The sequence below is a fragment of the Argopecten irradians genome, unplaced genomic scaffold, assembly GCF_041381155.1.
Source record: "Argopecten irradians isolate NY unplaced genomic scaffold, Ai_NY scaffold_0302, whole genome shotgun sequence".
Classification (NCBI taxonomy): Eukaryota; Metazoa; Mollusca; class Bivalvia; order Pectinida; family Pectinidae; genus Argopecten; species Argopecten irradians.
This window is the reverse complement of record NW_027187769.1, coordinates 2212-10170: the sequence shown is the minus strand read 5'-3', so window position 1 is coordinate 10170 and position 7959 is coordinate 2212. Positions and strand designations below refer to the sequence as shown.

At 34.9% G+C, this 7959-nt stretch overlaps 1 pseudogene; it reads left to right on the top strand.

The window, feature by feature from the left end:
- Positions 1–448: 448 nt before the first annotated feature.
- On the top strand, positions 449–7042 carry LOC138312389 (uncharacterized; annotated as a pseudogene).
- Positions 7043–7959: the final 917 nt, after the last annotated feature.

Sequence of the window (7959 nt, the reverse complement as noted above, 5' to 3'; positions counted from 1 at the left end):
AATTTAAAAACATTTATAAATTACAATATGTATGTAATTTTACTTACATAATTATTACTGCTAAACGTTTATATAAAAAAGCATTGTGATAAATATAACTCTAGATTTACTTCAAGATTCAATTTGACAATTCCCATACGTTCCCAAAATACATTTTAGCCACTTAATTCGTAACTCGTACACAAACAACATATATTGGAACGATAGTAATCCATATAACCTATTTAACAGCACATATTTAATCAGAGTAGCAATTTACACCTTACACAACATAATATATTCAACAAAAAGAAATCCTATATCCAACTTTCGGAGAAATTTGACCTTCTGGTAAAATATATAATAACCCACTGCCGTTTTATCAGATTTGCCTGAGAAATGTCATATATTGGAGTTTTAAATGAAAGTAATTCACTTCAATTCTTCTACATGATTGGACTTTCTCGATAACTTTGTACACAGACGGTTCTTTAAATGTTCGAGTCATGTAGTTTTGGGTTTCAAATCGGAGAAGGAAGGTGTCCTTATCTGACTCAAAGTTTATATTCACGTCACGCACCTGCGGGCGACGCCTTTCAATGAAAGTCTTGTATCGCCAACGTTAAGTAGCGGGCCTACGAGATTAGGCATGCGATACCATATATATAAACCAGTCACTCAAACAGATCTCATTCAACCATAGATAAAAAAAATCTACGTAGACGAAATGTTTTCTTTAGAATTAAAGAATAGTTGTTTACCTTAACTCTTACTTGAAGTATTCGTCGTGTCTGTTATAAACCATTCAGTGCAGAGATATATAGGCCTAATACGAATGGTGTCTATTTACTTTGACATTTGTTGAAACAGGTCTATATGGAATTACGTCGCTAATGAACAGGTAGGTGAAACAATTATACTGTTTTTGGATTAATTGTTTTAAATAATGATATTGTTTGACAAATCAAATTTACGATTGGTCGATTTTACTAAAACTGAACATTTTTGCACAGATGATTCCTTTAGTGTCCTGTATACATAGTGATAATGAAATAAAATTTTCACTGCATTTGTAGGTATTTATTTAATTATTTAATATGACCCACGTATATCAGGTCAGTATGCTTTAAATAACACATGATTTCCGCAATGTTACAAAGAATGCAGTTGCTCCTTTAGTACAAGAATATAAATGGTATGAACATTCTGCGGTTATATTCTCAATCTATAGTTAAAGTGTCAAAACTAAGTAATCACATCTGTTCTACCAAAGTTAACGTATATACAATTGTCAATACTTTTTGTTCTGCAACTATTCAACTACAATCGTAAAGCATATGGCAGTAATTGCACTAACGACTTGTAACATCCAGTCTAGACTATTCCAATGACATACTTATAATCTGTATATTTCACTATTTCACCTCTACGTACTTTTACATATATTTTCTACAAATCCTACTTGTAATTACATGTGAAATCCTTGTTAGATATCCGTTGTATATTTACAAGTCAATTAATCACGAAAACGTTTACCTTAATTCAAGAGGTTATCTGTTTCCTCACCCCATAAGCGTAAAAACCCTAATTTATCATCCATTGGCACTTGCGTTTTTTAAGAAACGTCGATCTTTTTTGTACCTAAATTGACAAATTATTCCAATGCGTATTGCACTTTTTTCCAACATGTTTTCAGCGTCAAAGAAAGGATGTAATTACCTGGTTATTTATAGTAAATCATTCGTTGAATAGCTGCCACAAATCATATTACCACCAAACAAAATTTAAAAACATCGCGCGTTAACGTAAATAAGAGAAGTGAAAATATAACCGAATCTAATTAATTTTTGTGTTTATAAAGATTTATACAGAACCGCCGTCGGGACAGGTTTTATATCACCACTAGTCTTACTAGTAATCTACATAACACCTACAGTATTGTCATCTGATCTGTAAGGTACACAACTTTACAGTTATTAATGATAAGGATTTGTGTGAAATTGTAGCTTTGAAAAGTCGTAAAAGAGAAGACAGTAATGAAATAGAACAGATATATAGCCGTAAATACAAGGCGAAGACTAAGGTTAGTCATGTATGATCGTATTGGTATTCGCCGTTCTTGCCATGACAATATTTGGAAATTGATATATATCCAAAAAAACTAAATGAAACTCTTACAACCTCTAAGATCACAGCCTCGAAAATACAAACTGACAAATTTGTTGCAGTCTATTTAGTTTCCATTACCTTCAATACCCTTCTTAACACCCGAGTGACAGTTAAATCCAACAAATACATATAAAATATGAGGCTATGTTGAATACCAAGTATCACACGGCCAAACTGAAATACGTACTGTTGAATGTTCAATAACTACTTTATAAAATGTTGTATCAACTACTCTAGGTATAACACAAATGTCGAATTATCTATGACTTAAAACATGAAATACTCCAGGACCTAGGGGATATACGATTATTTTGCATAACTCAATACCAAAATTACATGTTAAATGAGTAGAACAAGTAATAAGCTATAATGTTCTTGTATAAAAAGTACTTTATGTTACATCTATATCGGATGTCTTGTTCCATTACCCTGTATAAGTTGGTCATGCAAGAATTAAACACCTACGAAGGTATTAATACATCTTTTGTTTTCACTAAATTAGCAAACCCTCAAATCGTATTGTAGCGAACAGATATAGTGTACCTTTATTGTATTATCAGTGATTTTGATTTACATAGCTTGGAGATAAACGTATCGCTATCCACCATTCGCTTCAAATAGGACAAAGCTGAATCAAACCAACTGTTATCATTTCCAACTCCACGACAAGTATAGTGCAAACTAACTGTGCGTATGAATATTGCAGTAATGTTAAAACATTTATCCTGGCATATATGCCATGAGAAACGACTAAAAGTCATAGCATTTTAATTCTCTTATATTCAACATCCCATTCATATCAATATTACAGATTGTTGGTATAGTAATTACAAGGTAAGTGTAATCCAATATGTTTTCAATATTTCGAATTAGTTTTCCACACAACAGGTCTAATACAGTATTTATATACCAATCCATTCCGATAACGTAATATTGACCAAACTAAATTGGAAAATTCCTCGCATACTCGTACGTCATAAAGCCAACATTGTCGTTGATCTTCTGGAGTATTCGAACCTTAAGTGGTATAACCAGTATTGAATCAGTGGGCATCATAAATATCCGATTGTATATCACAGCCAGTATGATAAGTAAAACATCATCAATAATAACGAGACACAGAGAAAGGGAGGGGCTTATCTTTGGCATGAGGTCTGCCCATCAACATCAAATACCTGTGCAATATAATGATATAAATGAAATAAGGAAGAGCTTTAACAACAAGACAGTTGGTCATATTCAACTTGGATTTGGAAATTCAAAATGAACTGGAATATGTAGTTGATAAACCTGAGGATTAATCAATTAAAATGAACAGTAATAACCACCTTTATACAGCACCTCAATACCATACAAAATAACAGGCATTGACTTACGCCACAGTAACTTCGGTCTTTTAGGTTTAAACACTGATACTAGGTAGACAACATGTAACAGTAAGCATACTAAACATGTCAAATGAAATGGTGAATGGGAGATAAGTTTAGAATTAAATATCTAGGAAATGCTGATGTGATCATAGGTTGGAGACAGGGAAATCAATGATTGCCCATCATACCGCTGGTTCCTCTGTGTGTGGAAAAGAATCGATATCTCCTCGGGAAATGTATCTAGGTAGGATCAGGTCAGGTATAGTTTACATAATGCAGTGCATTATCTAACTCCATCTCACTGTCACCTGATTTTCTATTGATTTACTGTTCTTTTAGGGACACAATGGTAAAAACAGTTGTTAATGGGTAGAATGGGGTAATCTGATCGCATATTGGTGTGAAAATCCAGAAATGTCGAATCGGGACAGCCAGGACGATCGAAAACGGTGGACTTTAAATCCCGTAGACATTTAATGGACTGGAAACGGACCACATCAACGCAAGTGACGATGGAATATAACATTGATTTCATGTCTATTTTTCAGTAAATTCTTCTGATCGCTGACGAAATGGTGTAAATGAAACAGTTCCTACAGTGAGTATTTTTTTTTCCATTCACAAGTGACATTTAAATGTTGAAGATTAATACAAATGGTATAATACGTAGTATTTTTCACTCATATTGACTTGGAAAAGCTACTGATGTTTTCAACAGTCCTTTAAACATAAAACATCATCCAACATATATATATTCAACATTGGTATTTAAAACGTTACAGGTCAATAAATGATTTTCTATTGTGTTTATTTGAAGTTAAAACCATGGAAGAGGATGACCGAAATCCCGGTAAAGGGGATATTCTCGATGTCAATACTGACACCCAGCGACACTTCCTGATCACCGAGGTCAGTGGTTTCACTACCTCGACCGAGGCGAGTGTCTTAGAATCTGAAGATGGGACAGAAAGGGACACTCGGTCTGCGGTGGAGTCGGTTGCTGATACTTTAGAGGGTTCAGCAACCACAGGTCAAAATGTTTCTATACAGAGGACGACTCCAAGTGAAGGATTAGCGGAGAAGTCGGAGTTAGAAAACGGCACCGTGAACACAGGCAATGTCAAAGAAAATGTTGATAGTGGGGGTGTTGCTTTGAGCGATAATAATGTTCAGAAAGAAACACCACCTCCTCCAGTTAAAGAACGTAGCAAGTTAGCCTTGGAATTGGAAAGACTTCAGGAACAGGATGATCTACAAGAAGAGCGTGCAAAGAGAAAATTCAAAAGAGATGTTAGGAGAACAAAGCGGGCCATGGACAAAGCTCAGAGAGAAAAGGGGGTCGAGCTCTACCCCGACATCAACAAAACTAAGGCAGCCATTAAAAAGGTTCAAACGGACGAGGAAAAGTTTGCATTGTCAAAAGAGAAAGCCAAGTTAGATGCTGAAACAGACAAACTTAAGCATGAAATAGACGATAAATTCGGTATTCTGCTGAGAGAGAAAACGACCAGACATTACCTCACTAGCAGAAAATGTGTTTTCTAGGACTCGTGGAGATTCTGAATTCCCTAGTCATATAACAAGAGTGCTTACAAGGTCTGAGATCGAAGATCTGCGGTTGTTGTTCGGCATGTTTGATGTAAAAGGAAAAGGGTAAGTTCATGGGTAAGATGGTCAATACATCGCTAACAGACATTCCACTATCATTGGCGAAACGTCAGAGGCATGTGAGCGTAACGTTTAAATAAAACAAAAGACTAAATTAGTCGGAAAGTTTGCCACACAGAATGATCTTTTGTAAACGTCCACATGTATCATTTTGAATTCCAGTTTATTTTGATTCAGCTACTAGATGACCTACCCTCAAACGTTTCTACAAATGGTTGCTATTCGCCAAATCTTCACTAAAATAGTCTTTATATCGTTATCCTTAACCCTTATAGATACATCAATGACAAGGATATCAAAAGGATCGTGAAGATGTTGGGGTTCCGTGCTTCTTCCAAAGTCTTTGATGGCATGATCAGTAAGTACACCCACAAATGGTTTACTTCGTACTCGTCGGTGTGCTTGTCCACAGGGCCTTCAACCAAATAATCTTATAACCCCTACAGCATAGCCAATGACTCATTACAATTTTAGCAACGACAATTTTAGATTTATCATAGGCAGTTAACTACAGTTTGTGTTATAGTTGAGCATGACTAGTTATCATTCATAATTTGTAAATAATTAAACAATTAAATATAAACAATTAAAACTCACAGTTTCTGTATGGCAAAAAGTTTTTTAACGTGATGAATGAACTGATAATAGTTTGGGTATTGACAATAACCTGTTACAGTTTTAGCAAGACAATTACGTTTATGCATTAGAAATTAACTGAATTTTTGAATGACAAATAAAGGTAAATGTTTTAGCAGCGCTAATTAACTTTTTACTATTTTTTGGATTACCAATACACTGCTAGATTAGACATGGTGAAAAAGCATTTACATTGTGTGAATATATCCAATAAATGTTTACCATTAGCATTAGGTCTATATATGATTCTGATTTCAGATATTAGCCCTAATTTGCTGCATATGGCATATGTTTCAGTTGTACACTAGTCTTAAGGATACCTATACCATAATGTGCAATTTAATTCATATATATTTACAGGAGAACTGGCTGGGGATACAGGCAAAGTGACCTTTACCAACTTCCTGGAATTCATCATTAAAAGTCAAGGGGATGGTCCAGACCCATTTGACGAAATCAAACAGGTAAATGTGATTAATTTGATCAGAGAGAGTAGTGACCATTACCAACATAATAACATAATAACCAACTTAACTTTTGTGTCCGTATACCTAACATGGTTAATTCGGTTAGTTCAGTGATTTGAATAAAATCGTTCCATTTACAAATGTAAAACTCGTTCTATTTACAAATAAAGTCCCTAAACTTTAGTAAAGGTCGTGATTGCAATGCTCTTAATTCCAGTTACCTTAGATCTATAAAGCTTCAGTGCGAATTCAAGTCCAATTCAAATATAACCATTTGTAAAGAGGAACTCGGTTATTGACACTAAGATACAATATGCAAATTCACATGGATTTGAATCTTTGTTATACTTTCAGGCGTTTGAGCTGCTGGATGAGGGCGATAAGGGTTATGTAACATTTGAGGATTTACGTGAGGCTGTTGACGCCAATAAACTGACATTTTCTAACCAGATGTTGAAGGAAATGATGCAGGAGGCGGACAAATCTGGGGACGGCAAATTAACTCTACAGGAATATACTCAGATCATGTTACATACAAGTCGGTTCAAGTTTGCATAACACTTGTTCAAACATCATTTTCATCATTCTGACCAAATGAGTAGTGTCAACAGTGAAAAAGGACTTCAATGACAATGGGTGTGACCTTGTCAATTCGTGGGTTATGCAATCTGCCAGTAAAGTCAGTAGCTACTGTAATACATGTACCAGGGTATTTATGGTAAGAGGAAATGAAATAAATAAAATTATTATTTCTGTCTTCTTAATTTTATTTTGGTCTTTCTAATATTCTCAATTTAGCTATGTACATTGGTCCGAAGTTACAGCTGAGAGTGGGAAGAACTAGCTGTCCATACCGAGTGCGTCTCCAGAACCGAAAAGTCTTACTGAAGGCTTTTGCCATGTAGTTAAGGTCCACGACCGCCACGTTGATGTCTGTTTCCTGCCATATATACTGTAGGGCTGACTGCACGACGCCTTCATTCTGGGCTGCTGACAAGGTACAGGTGGAGTAAACCACACATCCACCCTGTTCACAGGACAGGATTCCAGCCCTAAGGAGGAAAACGTTAGCACATAATTTTAACATCCAAAGAACCAAGTTGACAAATAAAGTTTAGTAGCATATGAGCATTTAGCTGTGTGGTTCAATACTGGCAATAGCTAGCGTTTGTGATTGTGTGATGGAGTATTGTTTCTTTGTACCAATATTAGGCATGCTATTAGGCATGATTTAAAAAACAAATGTATTGAAATTTCCGACTTAACCACAGTTGCCACCAAATATCATGCACAAGATGTCCTTCATCAAAATTAAAAAAAAGTGTTAACACTCAATAATACTTAAGCTTTGGTACATAAACACAACACTCGAACACATAGTGACAAAAGCTAGCTAAGTACGTAAAATAAAGTTGAATTACCTATATACAAGAACCATCACAAATCCACTTTGAGAGAGAAGGATGATGGTACTGGTAGACAGTAAGTATTGTTCACCAGTTGTGATATTCTCCGTTATCAGAATCATTATCATTTTTACAAGTCTTGGAGATGCAATACTCAATAATTTTAATTTTGGAAAAAAAAAAAAAAAAAAACACCATGGTCTTTATGATAAAATAGATGACTTAAAACATACTTACACCAGTAGCTCCTTTTGAATGTTAGGA